Source organism: Strigops habroptila, chromosome 2, assembly GCF_004027225.2.
Source record: "Strigops habroptila isolate Jane chromosome 2, bStrHab1.2.pri, whole genome shotgun sequence".
Lineage (NCBI taxonomy): Eukaryota > Metazoa > Chordata > Aves > Psittaciformes > Psittacidae > Strigops > Strigops habroptila.
Genome location: NC_044278.2, coordinates 59,625,758 through 59,645,900, shown reverse-complemented (window position 1 = coordinate 59,645,900; position 20,143 = coordinate 59,625,758). Strand labels below are relative to the sequence as shown.

Sequence of the window (20,143 nt, the reverse complement as noted above, 5' to 3'; positions counted from 1 at the left end):
GGGCATGAAGGCGAGACTGGAGGGTCCATGTGTGGGGAAGACTGAGAGCTGTCAGGACCTAACACTAAATGCCTGTCCAATATTAACCACTGCCCCAATATCCCTCTGCCTTCCCAGTCCACAGGAGGCACTGCTCAATCAGGCAGCCATCGTTTTTGGTCTGGGGCCAAAATGCATCACTCAGCCAATAGTGAGCATTACAAACACAATCTACTGGACTAACTCTAGGATATATATTTTCAAAGTTCATATTTATAGTTTGCAAACTCTATCTTTCAGATAGCAAGTCCTAGTAGCACCAGAAGCTGTTGAATATTCCAATCAAACACAAAATTAGAACAGGATTCTGTGCCACAAATACAAAGTAAAGCCATCTGCCAAATTTCTAAAATACCTCACCTAGAGATCTTGTAATTTCTCTTGTAACATGAGCATAATATACAGCTTGCCCCTAAAGAAGCGGCCTCTGCTTTGATTAGTAGATTTTGTAGTAAATCATCATCATTGAAAGACTATCTTCATGCTTATGGGTTACTTTAAAGATGGCAACTGGTTCAAAGTTTCCAAAGAAGAGACAACATTTTTCATTATTAGTTCATTTTGGGTCACTGGAGAACTTCCAGAGACATCTTCGTTTTCAGTCTTATAAACCCTAAGAGTTAAGTAAGTATTCTCAAATAAGCGCAATTTACAGTATGTCAGCTTAAAATAAAATCATAACACATTTCTAAATTGATAGAAATTGCATAGCACCAAATGAGAAATAGGGATTTTTATCCTCTCATTTATACATGCTTGTCTCTCTGTCTATAAACATATGTTTGCACATACTGTGTATTGATAGATTAACATTACTTAACTCTGCATTTGCAACACTGTACTTAAAGTTGTGTCTGCATTTTTACTTCAGGGGTTTATATCTCAGCTATAAAAAAATCTCTCTAGGCTGAATCTTGGCAAAGACTGACAAGCTACGAATTATTATTTTCTTTTTAGAAAAAATAGGAGAAAATGTTAAGACAATAATCCCATTCTCTTCGTAGTGTCAAAAGGATGTGTGGAATGATCCAGAATTCATGTTAGTTGGTAACTCAACCAGAGCCAAGACAACAAATTTTCACTATTATGGAATTGGCTCGTTTTTCTCTGGGAGTGAAATTCTGCACCCCCTTAGCCACTAATGTGCTCTGCGTTCTTTCCCTATTTTTAGTAACTTAAAAGAAAACATTGTTTCCTTAAACCATTTACCAGTCATCTGTAAATGTTCGTGATTAACAGCAATTCTATTCTGAATTTTAGTGAAAAATGGAAGAACTGATTCAGAAAGCAGTAAGATCAGCCTGGGATTTCACTATAAGAGCTGGCTGATGACACAGAAGCAAGGAAGACTGAATGCTAACAGATCTGATGGGATAGCAGTCTCACTCCAGCCAACAACTGGAGTTGATTTTAGAGGACCTTTGTAAAAACTGTGTCAGGAGGAGTGATATAGGACAATCTACAAAGCAATGGCTTTTCAACATTTCCCACAGGCAGGCCCATTTCTCTCATTCTGTCCTGCACACATATTATTTATAACCCCTACCACTGTTGGGATGCGATTCGTCCTTTAATATGTCTATCCAAACTGCAATAGTCAATGAAGTTACATGGTTTTCTAATTTTCATGTAAGCATTTCTGCCATCAGAGCATAATTAGTTCAAAGGAGGCAGTATGGGATGTTGGATGAAAAGTTGGTCATCGTCATCATAGAGGGCAAAATTGAAATTTATTCTGGAGAGTTCAGAAAAAACTGTTAAGGATTAAGTAGGAATTTTGTGTCTCACAGGGATACTGTGTGCCAAAATATCACACCCTTTCATAGAACTTCTGCAAGCAGCTTGTCTGGGTCGCAATAACTGCACTTTGAGATAACAAATAAAAGAGTATGTGCATCCCATGGGATAAATTGTAGCTCCATGAATGTCTAAGGTGGGAAAGGCTTCTTTCCATAAGCTACCGAGAATCTTTCGATTGTGCAGAAGGATGTGAGATAACAATGTGATAGGCCTCATCAGTCTTCACTGACTGAAAAAGGGCTGGGTCCCATCTGTCACCATTTTAGTGAATGATGTAGTGAATCTGTCAGCTGTGTAATGAAGAGAGCAGAATAGTTGGCCAGATAGTCAACTCTTGCTCATGTCACTTTAACCTAAGAGAAAATTAGAGGTAGAGGTTTATTTAGGCTTAGAGCATAGCATGAGGACAGACAGCTATAGGCATCAATACCTAAAGTTGCCCCATATGAACTGCTTGAACTGGAGACTCAGATTTCCTCAGGACAGATGCCTTTGCAGTCTCCATTGGTTGGACAAGAAAAGAATACACGTTGTTCTTATTAGGAAGTGAAGATCACTGTGCAGGCCATAATGCCTCCTGGCTGCCATGGCATACCCTGCATTGCCCTTCATAAATTGGTTCTCTTTTTTCTCTTTTCCTGCTCTCAGCAACTGGCAGAATTGGTGCTAGAGTGGACTTCAGGCAGGCATAGTAAAATGCTACTCATAACTAAGTAGGAATAGGGCATGTTCTTCTAGGTGAGCCCAAGTATTGATAAAACAGAATTGCTTATTTAAGTAAATAACATTTCATTGCCTTCCACAAAACATTTCATTCATCTTCATTTAACATCAAACCCTCAAATAAATCTATGTATCTAATGTATTTTAATTAAGCACAGGACAGGTGAAGAGTTTTTCTTTCAACATCTCCAGTTGCACTCTGCTGCTCTAGTCAATGAAAGTGAAACTGTAAAGCCACGCCTTCATTATTAACACTAATTTTTACTTCATTTTCATTTTTGCTCTCAGAGAATGGATTGTGGCACTATGCATACTGGATGGCATGCTGTGGGAAGAGCGCAAATTCATCCATCTCAAGAGGTAGAACAGTTCTGTTCAATGGTATTTTTATTTCCCTTCTACCCACCCAATGTTTCTTAAATTTCCCAGAAAAAAGTGTAGGCAACTTCTCAGGATAAGGGGTATTTCACAGACTTCTTTTCCCCTCACTTCCTGGTTGCCATTGCAAGCCCTTCTGTGCAAATGACACCAGTTACTTCTGCATAAGAGACCTACCAGAAGTGCACAAATTCAGCTTCTTCAGGCATTCCTGCACTGACTGTCAGTACTAGAGGAATAAGTGGTTTTTACCTCCAGGTACTTTAAAAATGGAAATTCTAGTACTGAAGTCTGATCTACATGTGTAAAAGACAAGGCCAGTGCAGAGTGCTATTAACTTCAGTGCAGTTTTATGTTCTGACCCAAAATGTTCACTTAACTGCATCAATTTTCAAGACCAAGGCCTTTAACAAACTGTGTAAAGGAATAAAAACAGCAACAGGGAAATGCATTTCTGATGTGAAATATAGCATGCTTTTAAGAGTGGTCATCATGATTACGTGACAGTTTCAGAATGAAGAGTGTTTTTCCAGTTGAAACTAAAAGGCAATTTTAAACTCTTGGAGGTGGAATTTTGGCTTAGCCTCACTTAACTTTATATATATTTATATCTATAACTATATCTATATCTCCCTGGCACTTTTTCTGATGTGATCATAAAATCTTTACATGTCATTGTATGACAGCACCTCTAACAGCAGAGTGGCCCCATGACACAATTCTGGCATGCTAGTTCACTGAAATAATGCCCAATAAAGTTAGATCATCAAGATTGTTTCCTGTATATAGCTCTTGAGTTTTCCCTGGAGCTCTGATCCATGAACTGACCCAGTCTAATCTTACTTAGCTTTGAGATCAGAACACAAGGAGTAGGTGGCATGCAGTCAGATGCTAGGGAGATAGAAATGTTTCCTCTGCCATCAGTCCCAGAAAATGCACACATTTCTTCCTGCCTTTCGAGCAAAACCACATTTTGCCTTTCAGGACTACAGAACATCACACACAATACTTTATGTTTCTTGTATCTCATTATTTAGAAGAATTATTCTATGTCTCATTACCTTGAGATAGCTGATTATGATACAACTTAAAATACTTTCTACAAGTAAAAGGCAAAAATGCAGTTCACAAAGAGAATGCAATAAACCTACATTTAATATTCTTTCCTATGAAGCTGCTTAAGTTTTTTTCGTTTTGTTTTGATTTTTTTTCCTGAAAAAGAATAGGGAAAAAAAGGCTTCCTCTGTCTCAGAAAGTCAACACATTAGTGCATAAGAGGTGAAAAACTCTCCAGTGCTTGTAAGTTACAAATGAGACATGACTATGCTCCCTTTTGAATCTGCTTTTGTTTTTTTCATTCTGCACTGTAACTCCAGAAATTCAGATAAAGAAATTTAAACAAAAATTAATCTTCAGATTTGCCACTTAGATATTCCCAGTAAGCTTTACCTACCTGTGTAGCCTATGCTGGAAAGGCATTAGTTGTTCTAGAGTGATGCTGGTTGACTTCATAAATCATTCTCAGAAAATTCTCCACTATATCTTCTCACCGGGCTAGGCTCATCTGGAAGTGATTGACAACAACTCAGCATTCATTTGGTTTTTTTGATTTATTTAAATACATTCATTATTCCTCATGTACCACAATGATGTGTATTAAAAATAGATGATACATAGCTAATCCTAGCAGTTCCATAAAACTGTAAATTATTATGTGCTAACTTTCCTGCAATGAATAGTTGCATAATACATTCATTGTGCCTTTCCAAATAACTACGGAAATGATAGTTCAAAGTCCACCTCATAAAAAAGGGTGTGTGTTTGAGTGTGGTAAAGACAGGGCTAAAGGCGAGTAAGAGCACTATTTGTAATGGAATAGGGCTATCACATCATCTCACTGCCATCCTGTTAGACCAATCTGTCAATCAGTCAATTGTTTAGGAATCACTCATATAAACCATCACTAAACTCAGGTTATTGAGCACTTTACACCCATTTAAAGCACCGTTATGATCTTGTAGTTTGGTTTGGTTATGCAAAATATATATGGTATATATTGCATACAAACAGCAAAGCCAGGAAGCACATGAATCACCCTATCAATTCCAAAGGACTCTGCAGGTGCCTACAGTTCAGTGTGCATTTGAGTTGTCTGATGTATCAAGGCCTCCATCAGTTACATGAATACACAGTAAGGTGTTTGTCAGATGGATTTCAGGAATGTGTGTATACAAGGACTCAGTGAGTGAAAATTAATATAAAAAAATATAAAAAAGGTAAGTCAAGAAAAAGAAGAAACCAGTACTGTGGCTGGCTGTCTCTGTCTTGCTGTGGCATGAGCCCTTTAGAAGGGGCTGTGGTGCTGCTTGGGGACCTGGGTTTCAGTGTGCTGATCTGCTGGTGACAGGCTGGGGAGCCAGGAGGTGGCTTTGCTTCACCTTTCCTGTCTGCTTCCTCTCAGACATGTGGAGGTGTATGCTAGATCTGCGATGGCACTTCCCTTTCAGTAGCTTCTTTCTACAAATTTACTTGATTGTGGCTCCACAAACCACTACAGTAGCACATCCCACAGCAGCACATCCCAGGGGGAGCGTGAGGGCATGAACGTGCAGCTTGGTGCAAACTCACTGCAGTTTCTCACTGAACTAGAACCAGCAGGAAACAGCTGCCTGCTCCATGTAAACAGCATGCTAAAATACACAAGCGTGGCTCCATATAAAATGATACCTTAATATATATTTTAGACACTATAGGGGGAATAGTGGCAGATGTAATACAGAGGTTCCTCATGTAAGCCTGTTTTGCAAAAGAACTGTTAGTGATCTTTACTGTGACTAAAGGAACATGAGTAGTTTGTTTAATTTATGTGTAGGCAAAGCTGCAAATGCCCAGAACCTTTGGTACAGCACAGACCAGTCTGGACCCCAACAGTCAAGGCTCATTGGGACTGAAGTAGATGGCAAAGCTCCCATGGACTTCTCCAGAGGTAAAAAGGCGCCTTTAAGAGCGCAGGAATTAACCCAGGCACAAGAAAATACAAGGCAATGGAGCATGCAGACATCACTGGTGAGTAAACAAACAAACAAACAAAAGAAGGCCTCCTGAGCAAAATGTGTTTTAATTTGATATTTGTAGGAAAAGGGGGGATAAGGGATTTAAGTGGTTTATAAGAACTAAAGCAGAGGACAAACGAGAATAGCAGACTAAAAGCGGAGAGCTTTTTGAGGTCTGGATGAAGTAGGGCAGAGGAAGAGTAGGGAGGGTCAAAAGAGAAGGGGGCGGTAGAGGCAAGAGCATAAATGTAGCTCTGGACTATGCAATTCATGGGATACAGGACTGAGTAATTCACTTGTGACACACAGGACACCCTGGAAAGAATTTGAAATTGGTGGACTTCTAAAATTTATAAATAAGGGACATCTCTAACCAATGTTTCTATTGCTCTATTAACTGGTCTCACGCTACTCTGTCTCCCAGAATGCAAAAATACTAAGTAGTTAATGCTCTGAATAAAACATCTCTCCAGCCCACTTGTGATCTGTATGCGCTGAAATGTGCCTGCTCAGACAATCCCTCTGAGCTGAGGAACATATAGCACATTTATAAGCACCTTGTCCAGTGCATAAAGAGTTCAGCTACTTCTAGTTTAGGCAACATGGTGTTTCCTACTCTTCATTGCCTGACCTCAAACACTATCTTAACAAGGTTTCCAGTTTTCCACCCAGAGCCAGGGAAAAAAAAAAAAAAAAAAAAAAAAAAAGAAAAAGACTGTAGAAGTGAAGAAATCTGACAAAGACTAGGTAGACCACTGGAAAGTGCAAGCAGCTTCAGTGAGTTTTGGGGATACCAGCATCCTCATTATTTGCTCCAAGGCATCCTAAGGAAACCATACCAGCTTCTCGTGTTAGAGGAAGTCTTCTGTTAAAGCAAGGGCAGTGCTATTTTGCTGAACAGCACAAACCAACACAATAGCGTTTACAAAGAACTTCAGATGCTTTACAATAAATCTGGATGTGCTTAAAAATCCCATAAGGGTTTTAAAAAAATCTGAATGTGTTTTCTCAAGTAACTATTTAAAGCATATTAGAGTTTATTTAATTGCATTGGGATTTTTCAAAGCATATCAGGGCAAAACAGTAGAGTATAGGCCCCAATATGCTAATTAATAGCTAGCTAGACCCCTGAAATAAACTGCTACACTTCATTAATCAGACAGTAATTGAATTGGCACAGTACTTCTGTGCAAACTATATGTAGATTTAAGTACCAGTCCTGCCAATGGAGAGGGGAACTTCCTCCACACAAGTATGTTTTTGGACAATGCATTAACATTTTTTCAGTGGGCAGTTGGCCTTTATAATTCATACTTTTCTACATGGAAAAATCTCACATTACTGAATGCAGTGAATTATTGCTCACGCTGAGACAGTTTTTAAGGTAAGTGCTTTTCAATGACCACAAGTTCAGCTCAGTGGAAAAGAACAAATCAGAACTGATACACTTTGCTTTGTCATCTAAAGACATCTGCCAATTAATGTTATTATAAAATAATGGTGTTGAACAGATGTTTCATTTACAACATTTATTTTCGACTGTATGGAAACTAACTACCTGGGGATTTAACTGGCAAATAGTGACTAATCTGCTTACAGAAAATGAAATAAGAGATTTCCGGCAGAACTGATGAAGTGTAATTTTGGAAATTCATTGTCCATAGTCAGATCCGATAAAAGACTCAACTGGGCCAAAAGGAAATGGATAACTCCCCCCACCCCTCCCCTCTTACGTTAAATTTAAGACATTTTTCTTATGAAATAACTACTTATCATTCCTCCAACTTTAGCAAAGAGGACACATATTTATGGTATGACCTTGGGCAAGTCACTTTGGTCCAAGGTGCTTTTCAGGGTATCTGGCAGATGTTCCATGCTAGGCATGAGAGGCATCTTCAACAGCACTGAGCTGTTCAAATCCAGTTTAAATCAGTGGGAGTCAGACACTCCAGCATTTCTGAAAATTCAGAGATCTGTACCTGTGGATCCTTTATCTGACCTTCTGCCATTGCTTGCCTGTTTTCTCTGCCATAGACTTCCATGGGACTGCCCACAGACTTCAAGTCTGATATGCATTTGAGCATATTCCTGAACAGGATCCTTAGTGTTTAGCAGTTTTGAAGTTTTCAGTATCTTCTGCTAGATCACTAAGGAAGTTACTAAATATACACACACCTGCATACATACTTATCTGTATATATATCTTAGCTACATCTTATTCATTTCTTGGAATGTGCAAACACTTTTATTGGGGGGAAAATAGATACTTCATGGCTGCAAACAAGCACACCAAGTTTTAGCTGTAAACTAAGACTTAAAGAAATCTGTAAGTGAAAATGATCCTGGGTTATGAAAACACTTGAATACTCTTAATTAACTGTAAGCTTTGCAATGTACACCAGCTATAATATGTGCATGCATGTGTGTGCATGCACACATATGCCCTACATGTATTTCATAGTGCCAAAATGCTAAATACCTATGGTTAGATGCAACTAATAAGAGCAGAGGGGGTGGAATAATTTTTAACATATATTATTTTATGCTCATCAAGGCAACAATGATAAATTAACATTACGTTAAAGGGGAGAAGCAGCTGTGATAGTCACATCATTTATCAGAGGAAGCTACAGTTCTTTGATCTAAGAAAAACAAACAAAATTACCTAGTGTTTTTTCAACAAACAGTTTAAACCGATTAGATATTTTGAACTTCCATGCCTATTGAGGGAAACACTATCCTTAGAGTTGGCTTGTTAACAAAAACTAGTGCAACACTTTGGGGAATATATTCTCCAGCTATCTTATTTCTTCTAATCATTGTCCCCTTTCACTGGAGAATTTCCCATTATTCAGCAACATATGGACCAAACATTTCTTCAGTAATCATGTCTGAACAAAGTAATCACTCCCTCATTAACCAATTATTCCTCAGAATCAAATGAAACAGACCTATTTGCTAAGACAATTTCCTTTAATAAACCCTATGGAACCGTACCTTGCACATACCCTATTCGAACAGTTTAATTCAAAGATCACAGTGTAGATGAGGAAGAGGGATTCTTGTTTTACACTGACAATAAGTGATCTCATGAGCAAGGTTAGCGATGGAATTAATACCAGATTAAAGAGAAAGGCAATGTTAAAAAACAGTAATTACTGGCTAAAAATTTAACCTTTTGTATTCCGCACTATCCTTTTTCTATATGCTTAAAGCTTAGAGTGCAATTCTGTTCATTTTAAAGGAGCTTGAAGTAAAGGTTGAAAGACAGGCTCTGAAAGGGCCACCAGTTTATGCAATACACAAACACATACGCATCCACAAGGGAAAAAAAGTGTTTTTGTGTTGGACAAGGAAATATACTGTCATAATATGTGGCAGTTCAGAAAGCACCCAGGCAAACTGCATCTGGTGAGCCTTTAAAAACTTCTGGGTATTTGGATTTCTAAGTAGGCTGATACAGAACAATCTGATCTTTAAAGCTCAAAGTAAAATTTATCAAGCAGGTATGTGTTTACTTGTTGTATACAGTAGTTTCATTACCTCTTTCTCAGATACCATTCACTTCTTTCTTTGATAGCTTAGAAACTTCATTATAAACCCAGAAAACTAACAACGTAATGTTATCCTAGTTTCTTTCTTTTTAGTTTGCAACAGATAGTTGCAAAATGAACAATGAACTCTCTCTTTAAGATATAGCCAGGGTTTCAGCATTCTTCAGTTCCTTTGTTTCTTCTTGCTGTTTTCAGAGAAAAATACAACCTGAGAATGTGTTGTAGGGTTAGTCAGCTGAAAAGCCAAATTCTTCTTCAGCTTTCGCTTGGCTAAAACTCCCAGGGCCTGAGAGCTGTGACCAGCATCTTACAATTCATTTTGGAAAATTTAAGCTCTACTGAAGTACTACTATAATATCTTACAATGCACTTTGAAAATGTTAAGCTCTCCTTAAGTATTACTATCATCAGTTATTTATGATTTGCAGTCTAGACTTGGAAGAAGAAAACAAGAGCAACCACCTTTTTCTCTAACTTATCTTCTAGTGTTCTTTCAGCAGTAACTTGCAACTTCACAATACCACCCTCAGATACTTCTAGAGCTTGAGATGCAGATCACTTTGTGTATTTTTGTTCCTCACAGCAATGACTGTTACCTGTAACTGTCATTTCTGCCACAATTGCCACCAAACTTTAACCTGTAAAACCCCCACATGCTAACAGTGTATCTATTGGAGCATCTGTGCTTCCCTGTCCTTCCGCTTGGTGGTTTCCCCCAACCCAGTAAGCTAGCTATAAACTAGCTCATTGGACATCGATAGCTGCCTATCTGAGATACCATAAAAATCAACATGTGCTGCAAATTTGAGCTGGAAGCTAAGTAAAATATTCTGTCAGTCTGTGTTCACTCTGGTGAAACTGTCTGTGTTTTAGGAGTCCTGAGTTACGTTGCCCCTGTGTGTTAATTAATTTGCAAAACTTTTTGGACTGCATTGCAAATTATGCATGCAGGAGACATTACTTACAACAGAGAAGTATGCTGATTATAATTAACCCATGATTATATCCTTATTCAAACTAAAAATTAGCTCACAGTTGGGACAGATATGCCAAAAATACCTTCAAAATTGTCATTCATATACCCAAACGATCTGTCTTCTTATCCAGATTATCTTTCTGGTACTGTAAGGGTGCTGTTTTCAAAATTCTTACACAAATTTTATTTCCCTGTCTATAAATCAGAAGTCTCAACCAGTTAGTCATTCACAAGTGCCAGTGAGGATGTGAGATCTCCACAAACTAGTGGTGACAGCTGTCACTCTATTGTGAAACTCTTTCTAAAAAGTTTTATTCTTTACCCCTTGTGCTGAAGATCTGGACACTTGTGACAGGGCTCTGGTTTTCAGTCTGTAATTTTCTGAATATTGGCATCAAATCACAAGCCAGCTGAATCACAGCTCTCATGCCCAAGGAATTCTGAGATGAAGTCACTATAAGTGAACAGCCTACACATATTTTTTTAAAACAAAAAAACATTCACTTTCATTTCTGGATTTGGTCTCAAGGTAATAAATACAATAAGCAGTTCTCCTTATATTTAGGTGTATTTTACTTACTTTATTATAGTGTTGTCTACCAGAGTTGCAATGGTTCAGTTTCAGCTGTCATTTCTATGACAAACAAATAACTAGCCTTTAAGAACCCACTCAAGGATGAAATCTGGCAAACATGGCATCTGCACGAAAACAAATTGCCTCCTTTAAAAAAAAGAAAAATACTAGAATATTTATTTATTTATTTATTTTTCTCTACAGGCTTTTAAAACAGAAAAACTGAAAAAGCTTTGGGGCATTCGTAGTCCTTTTTCTATACAATTTCTATTATGTAATATAATCCAGAGGTAATGCCATCTCTGTGTCTTTCTGACAAAACGTTAAATGATACAGAATCTTCATCCACACCCGCTACTTTGTTTTGCAAAGGGATTAGATAGTAAGGAAAGACGCTTTAACTCACTAGCTAAATACGGTACTTACTCAAATTTGGGATCACTGTAAAAATGTAGTGCCTTCACTTTTCCAAAGCGAATACTGCTATAAATTAAAACTTTTTGTTGCTTGCTTCCACACAAAGCAGGCAGCACATTCACCACAAACAAAACCACAATACCCCCCCTTCACCTCCATTCTAAGGACAGGTGTTGTCTATGAAGCTTTGACTTTATAGATATTTATCTATAAGTTATGCAGCTACTATTATGTTTTCATTCATGATTATTGCTCAAAAGCTGTTACAGTAAAACAGGATCCCTAATCTATACCTTACGTGTCCTGAACAGTATATTTTAGTATGTAGTTTTAAATGCCTTGGCACATATTTTTAAAAACTGATATGTGGACGACCTGAGGGTTTAAAGTTTCCTACGTTCCCACATCTAGAATTGTCTGTCACAGCTCTGGGAACGTATTTATGGTGTCTCTGGAAAGAAACATCTGTACATTAAGGACATCAGAAGCAAACCACTGCAATTCTCTGGGCACTTACTACCATGTTCCTACTAAGAATTTTGCTTCAGCTGTCCTATTTGAGATACTCTTCTGCTTGCCAGCTAAGTGCCTCAACAGCTCTGGAAATGACATCCAAAATGACCATTGCCATTTGAGTGTGTGATACTTGAACAAGTAACTCTTCCCCCACCCCCCACCTTCACACAAGGTATTCAGCTTTTCCTGTAAAGACTGCGTAATGTTACAGTATCAGTTATTCTTCTTCCCAGGTATTTTTCTAATTTCTTTCTATTTTTTTTTTTTTTTTTACCCAGCCTTTATTAGTACATTTTCTTTAGCCATACTTTTTCGTAATATATTGTCCATTTAAGCACAAGTTGAATTTGATGATATTAGCAAGGTCAGCTCCTGAAACAACAGTGACTTTTCTCGATTTCTTTCTAGTCACTAGTAAGATCATCGTTTGAGCTTGGGTTTGTTTGGGTTTTTTGGGGGGAGAGAATAGTGTGTGGTGGTTTTGTGTCATCATTTCCCCCCGAAAAAAAAAAGAAGTCAGGTGTGTCTGCTGCACGCATAGTGGAGCATGCTGTACAACCAGAGAGGCAAGCGGTAGTGTGGTAGCAGGTTTACAGGGTGAAAAGCAGTGCCAGGAGAAGTCCCTCACTTGGCCCCAGAAGCAATATGTTTGGAGAGGAAAGACAATATAACTGAGCTACTAAGCCTCCTCTCATTGCAAGGCTAATTAGCTTAAGTGGTTTGCCAAGTAAATGCAATATTATTGCTTTTGGAGCTAGCTCAGTTAGATACTATTTTTGGAGGCCTCTCCATGTTAATTAAACATATTTCACTGCATGTTGTGAACATGCCATTAGTTTCTCTTCTATTGCTAATTAATGAAGAACCTTGACCATAGCTATGCATCATTATGTTAAAACTTTATCTTTTGTCCTACAAACGGACACATGTTACAGAAATGAAATAAATGTGATGCACAGGAATTTATCTCTAATTTCTAAGGAAACTTAAAAGCTTCCATTACAAGAGGGCACCTAAAAATCCCCAAAGAAACAACAACCAAAAATCTCATGCAGCCCTCTGCCAGCAATCATCTTTCTGTTTCTGTAAGAAGGCCTGAACACAGCTGCTAAGCTAGTCCAAATACCTAATGAGAATCCAGAGTAGGGTGCTTTAAGGATGAACTTATTTCAGTTTGTTTCAGGCAATCGGTTTCAAGTGATAGCATAATAACCTGTGCAGAAGCTTCTGCCAGGGGCTTCTCATGGATACAAACACTATATTGCTGACACTTTTCCAAATAGATTTTGAATGCTTCAGCATTGGAGCAGAGTTCAGCTACATAATCCACTTTTTGATGATCATATCTAGTAAGGTGTCTCTGCCTGGATTATACTGACTAACAGGCTAGTGGCCAAGGTCAACACATGGTGCACCTCTTCTATTTTTGTCATAAAGAGGGATTCAATTGAAGGTTTATGCTTAGGAAGCCCAGCCTACTCCCTTTGTGGTGATGTATCCTTATTAGAACATCACAGAAAATTATGGTGTAGACAACTTTAAAAAAAGGCACTGAGAAAAATTAAGCTTGAAATCTCAGATTTCTTATCCCTTACCGAAGGGCCAGCGTATTCCAGAGGTGGAGAAGCACTCTGGGGATGAGATAGAGGCAAAGCCTGCTTGGCACAGCTGATCTTGCAGCTAACTCCTGCTGCGGCTGCTCCGGGGTCTGGGGAGACACACTTTGTCACACATAATCATTCCCTGCTCCACTGTTCACTCTAAGGCAAGGATCTTCAATTTAATTTTTAATTTTAAAGGCAGCCTGCAAGTCTTTAATATTTCCCCCTTTTGCATAAGTTGAAGGTACACACAGTTCTTGACACCAAGCCCTGTGTGCTTCTCACTTTTAACTCGCCCATACATCTTGGTTTTGGCATGTAATTTTAGAAACCCTCCTTGTTAAACTGCAGTGAGGGATTATGCAAAGATTTTCTTTGCCTTAAGTATTCAAGAAACAAACCCCCAAAACCAGGCACTTCAGCAAAAAGAGTTTGGACAGTACTGCCTGAGCTATTCACTCCACCCTGACGCTGAAGGCTGCCAACCTGCCAAGGTGACAGGTAATGGCATAGATCTCCCCACTTCCTCTGCTTCAGGTTGTGCGCAAGTGTATTAGAGCAGAGCTGCAGCAAATGTGGGTAGATAGGTTTGCTGTAACATGACAGGCTACGAAATCGGGTGGCTGGTATGTGACCTCGTTTTTAGCATGGTATGGGGAAATGGACACGTTTTCTACACCTTTACTATAGGTAATATAGCACACTAAAGTTCTCATATAACTGGAAGAAAAACATGGGAGTGGGACAAATTCTTTCATTGTCTGTGAGCACTGTGCCAGAGAAACAATATACTTGTTACCTGAAAGTTTCTTTTGCTGGTAGCCCTTTGCTTGACCAGGCTAATTTATCCAAACAGCATCCATAGCAATTCTTCATATTGTTCTTTCCTATAAGCACTTTCAGTATAGTTTGCGTCTACTTTATTGATCTGAAAAGACTTTAAATATTTGACCTAGTAAGAAAAAACACCTGGCTCTGACTGACATCCTGTCATGACAATTGGTCTAGGAGGTTTTTGTTAGAAGCACAAACACAAGCGTACCATATGTATGGATAATATTTTCATTGCATTGAATAGCAATGTTCTACCTAAAACACTATTTTTCTTTCTTTACCTCTCTTTGTTCTTTTTTTCTCTTTTTTTTTTTCCTGGAAAGTGTACAAATGCTGACAGAATATGATTAATAAGTAATTGAAAGATCTGAAATTTCCAGGAGAGCAGGGGTAGTTTTAATTTACATCAAACGACTTTTGTAAAAATAATAATTTTTGTTCAGTCAAAATATTTAGCTTTGTTTCCAGTGTGTGACTGATTTGGGTACTGTCTGAAGAATGTATTTCTATATGGGAAGTAATGTTAAAGTTTAGAAAATGAAACTTTGCATTCTGCAAGTGGTAAACCAGAATATTTCAACCTTACTGAAATATTTTTTCTGGAAATTAAATTTTTAAAGAAATAAACCTGCCTTACTGAAAAGGCTTTATGCTGCTTAAACAGAATTTTTCAATAGAAAAAAAGAAAACAAACAAGCATTCTGCTGGAAAATATGCTTCCAAATCCAGTGACTATACACGTGCATATAGCCTTACCCTAGCTGTGATGGATGTGGTCAAGTCCTTACGTGATTCATTCGGACTGAGTTTTACATTCACTATCCTTGAATGCCCTCAGACAGTGCAGCTTGATACCAGCTCAAGGGAACCGCATTTCAATCACTAGAAGGTTCATAGAAAGTGATCATAGAAGAGACATAAACACAACACCCATTTCTAAAACGGAAGTGAATATTCATCTCCTTTTTTTGCAATACTCATTCAACTCTATAAAATATTCACTGCTCATAAATAAGTCAGGGCACCTTACAGCTACAAATACATTAACTAAGTTTAATTTTCTATTGCTGGGGCTAATTTTAGAGCTGTGTGAAAACGATTAAAATGTTTTCACAAAAAATTTGGCTTGTAGATTTCCATTTTGTTACTGTCAATGCCTCATCTGCAGAACGCACTTTTTTCTGCTCACTCTGTTTACAGGCTTACACCACTTTTTTGTATTATTAAATGGAAACAAGCAAGGTAGCTCTTTTGCTGCCTTCCTACTGAGTACTTAAAGGAGGAGAACAAAGCTGGAAGCAACTGCATTAAGTTTCTAGGATTCCCCTCCTCCTTCCTGCTTAAGTTCCTTCTCCCAAGCCCCACCCAGTCAGTGTGACTGTGAAGTCCTGACCCAGGTGTCAACACAAGGTGTTTTTCCATAGATTCCCATATACAATAACATCACTGGCATCAGGATTTTAATCATTAGTGCTCAGTTGTAATATTTTGCTTAAGTCAATTTACCCAAATAATAAAAAGAAAATGTAGAAATAAGCACTACAGTTTTCAGTGGCAGGCTAATTTTAGAGCTTTGTGAAAATGAACATGCCAAAGAAAAACAGAAAAAACCCCAGGATTTTGGTCAAGAGAAAAAGATTCATCTCCATCTAGCATTAGCAGCAGGACTGATGGAAAAAAAGAAGGCAAGACACTTCCTGGTGCACACATGGCGCTACATACGCAAAACGTTATGTTAGGACTGCTCTGCCATTGGATTCCCAGGGGGTACTGAAGTATATCTGATCCTGACAAGCTATGTAATCCCAAAGTCCTACGAGTCAGTATGATGACTCATTAAATGTGCTACCAAAAATTGTTAAATTCACACAGGAGTCTTCTTTTACAGAACTTCTAACTTGCTCCTCCACCGTCGCACGTCTCACTGCTCACAGCTGAAGTGTTACACTATCAAACTTGCAGGCTTACACAGTCAGTCCCTGCTCTGAAAATGCCATAAGGAAAACATATTCTGTACCCCATAAATCATATACACTGGTGTTGGCCAAAACGGTCTCTCCTTTTTTGTGAATCTCCAGTCTGAAATAAGTATGGCTGTTTTTTCTATTTATATATTACTTCTCTTATCAACAGAACTATGATAGAAAGCAATATACACCAAACCTGTAGCTAGCATCTTCAGTAAGTTTATGCAGTGAACAGACTAGGGAATAGAAAGCCTACTCTCAACCCCATGCAACAAGCTCTTAACGAAGTCAGTCAAAAGAAAAAAAAAAAGCAACAACCAAAACAGAATATGAAAACATTTGATTACTTCTCTAAGCTATTCTAACTAGATCTGGGAAATATTGGGATAAATCTTTCCTGACCACATTAATGGGTTAACTGGCTCTACTAAGGGCAAAGGAATCTGGCAGATTTTCATCAGCTGAGAGCCTATGCCAAAGTTTTCATATTTTTAATTTTTTTTATTCCAGCATGATCTTGTTTCCCTTTGGTATTTGTCTATTCCTGGCATATGTCCCCCATTCCTTTTATGGACAATAAATCAAAGAAAACATTTAATTCTTCTGAAGTGTCTACCTCTCAATAAATTATCCTTCTATTCTCTTTGAGGTGCTGCCTTCTCCTTCACTGACCTCCAGTTCCTTAGACACTTGAAAAATGCCTTAATATATATCTAAACTTTTCTGTGATCCTCATTTCATTTTTCACTTTTGCTTTCCTCATAATTTTTGGTGAAATTCATTCTCTAATGCTTTCAGATCTCTCTCACACCTGGGTGTTTTATACCTATCATATGCCTGTGTCTCAACCCTAATTATTTTTTCACATCTTTATTTACCCATATTGACCTTTTTTACTTTATAGTGTATATATTGCTGGAGAGGACACATAACCCTTGGCCATACATTAATTTATTATTGCACGTTTTCCATTTCCCTTCTGTGGCCTTTGTACAAAATTCTATTACTTTATTCCATTGGAATTCACCCAAATCTTACCATATGTTTTTAAATTTCTTAGTCTGAATATCATCATCTTATCACCAACCATTTAGCTCTGACTTTATTATTAATTATAAAATCTGGGTTCCAAATATGTAACCAGTTACACACTCAGATGCACACAAATTTTCTCTCTGAAGGTCCATACTGTGCAGCAGGCTGGCAGCCCTGTTGATGGAGCTGTACACCCATCCAGACTCACATTTAGCTGTTAACTGAGGTCCTACTGCACTCTGGGGTTTTGCCAAGTTTTTCCTGCGCATATTCTGGAATTTCATCAGCACATAGGACTTATTCATAGGTAAATGGTCTGTTTAATTAATTTCACTTCCTATTCTGTTCAGGAAAATAGCATTTTTTTCTAAGTTACCTCCTTTTACGTTTATGAAATATACACACTGTCCCCTTAAATATAGCCAAACATTTTATGTCTTTGGATTTCTGTTTAAGTTGTAGAGTTGAACAGTGAGCAGTCATGAGCCTGCTGGCACCATTTCTGTGTTGCTGTTGGATGGATGTAGCCCTTGTGATTGGGCTCCCTAGTGTAAGCACTCTGCAGCAGCTGATTTTAGAGGTCTTTTTCCATAAACACTGATGCCAGTAAGACTAAATCAGACTCAGAGTTGAGGCACAGAGAGGATGCAAACACAGCCAAATGAATTTACTATGAAAATGTAAATGAATAATCACTGAAAATTATTTGTAGCAAGGTTTTTCCAGTATAATTGACAGTGATCATTTGTACAAAATGATTTTTCAGATCGACTGAAAATGAGTCCTTTTCAGTTTCCTGACCCAAGTGGAAAATAAATATTGTTTCCATTTGCTCTATATATATTCTGTCAGTTAGTATTAAGTTCAAAGTGTATGAAGGACTTGTACTATCATTTCCTGGGGCAGAAAAGTCATGAGTAGCTGCTATCTGCTGGTTGAGTATCAATGCGTAAACAGGTCAGCTTGTCTGGGAGCTGGAGCACCCCTTACCTGGGAGAAAACTTTCTTTGTGGGACTGACTGTGTGTTATTGTTGCACACAGCTGAGAAAAATATCTACTGAAATACAGCTAAACAATTCTGAAAATCATCTTTAAAGATGACTCAAACAGGACATTCAGAAAGCAAGGTTCATGGATTCAGGATTTATTTTATATCACTTGCTTAGGCAATACCTATTTCCGGTCACAGAACTCAACACACTCAGCTTTGGTAACCTTCGTCTTTGCTATCTTTTTCCTACAGTCTCAATTTCTCAGCTCTCTCAACCTGTTGCTTCATCTCGACTTGTAAGGTCTATGGCATGCCGCTGCAATCTCTGATACAACAGGAAGCCACCTGTAAGCGGGGCTCCACAGGGTACTTTCATGCAGAGAAGTAACACTGGATTAAATTATATATGTAAAAGCTAGCAGAGTTCTGGAAGCATTCAGCAGCGGTAGGGCTTATGCAGAGGCAGAGGAAGTTGCAACACCCATGTAAGATGTGACACTTCCAGGGGCTTTGGCAGGACTCCGCTCTGTGTGTCTGCTACACAGATACAAATGCACAGCACATGCTTCCCTGCTGAGCTGTTAGCCACTGACTTGCTACAATGGATGGAGACAGTTATTCGGCAGAAAGCATCTCTTCACAAGACTTACCAGTTGCAAGGAAACTGTCTCATTCTGTGGACTAGATGTCATCTGCACACCTATGTTAAGTATATTTAATGTGCTAAGAATCAGATAAGGTCTGAAACATCTGAGATATACAGATCTTGAAACAGAGTTTCAAGTAGGATCTTATTTGTGCATTTCAGTGCTTGTTAATCATATTCATTCACATTCCTAGCAGGCATATGGGGAGAGTCTATACAGAAGCCAGCCAAGAGGAAGAAGCAACTAAAATAAACAGATGGGTGGACAGGGAGGAAATAATATTAAGTAGTTAAACACATAATATAGTGTCTGGAGAGAAAAATAAAAGGGCTAAGAAAAAAATATCAGGCAAGAACCCTTCTCTCCTCCCTTACAACACACACGGAGCAAGTGATAAGGACTCTTGCGGAAAATTGTAAAGTGTCTGTAAACAAATAGAGAGATTGTAAAGATGAATATAAGGGACCTAGCAGCACATGCAGAGGGGTCAGACTCCATTTTGTCTTACCCTGGAATAAATAATAACTTCACTGGTTTTTGGTGAGGTTCTTCCAGATTTACACTAACATAATTAAAAGCAGAATCTGGCCCAGAAAGTGGATTCTTGAATCTAACCAAAACATTATGATGAAGTGAAAAATCAGCAGAGGCTAAAATAGTGATGGATATAAACTCCAGCTGGTCAAATAATGAAAGACAGATTCATGAAGATGTGACGCAAATCTGATTTTTTTGCTACCAGTGGAGTCACACTCTTCATTATTCTCCCAGTCTCCTATTTAAAAGTTTAGTCATCCAGTCATGGCGAAGAAACAATACTGTGTGAAAACTGTAAATGTAGTAAACAATTCACCAAATGAACCATCTGAACTACACAGGAAAATCTGAAGAATTCATTATCAGTAATCAGTACCATGCAGGGAAAGTAACTCCCAAGGAGACAAAAAATTTTTTGCCTCTTTGATTCCTCTATTACTCCTCAGCCAGCTCTGGTGTGAACATACTCTCAGTAGGTGCAGGGCTTCACCAGCAAAAGA

At 38.2% G+C, this 20,143-nt stretch overlaps 1 long non-coding RNA gene across 3 annotated transcripts in view; it reads right to left on the bottom strand.

The window, feature by feature from the left end:
• Positions 1–20,143, bottom strand: part of LOC115604249 — a 144,787-nt gene that overhangs the window by 37,811 nt on the left and 86,833 nt on the right. For all 3 annotated transcript variants that reach the window (XR_003990191.1, XR_003990190.1, XR_003990192.1), the window contains exon 3: positions 4,394–4,504. This is a non-coding gene — a long non-coding RNA (uncharacterized LOC115604249). The remainder of the gene's footprint in view (positions 1–4,393; positions 4,505–20,143) is intronic.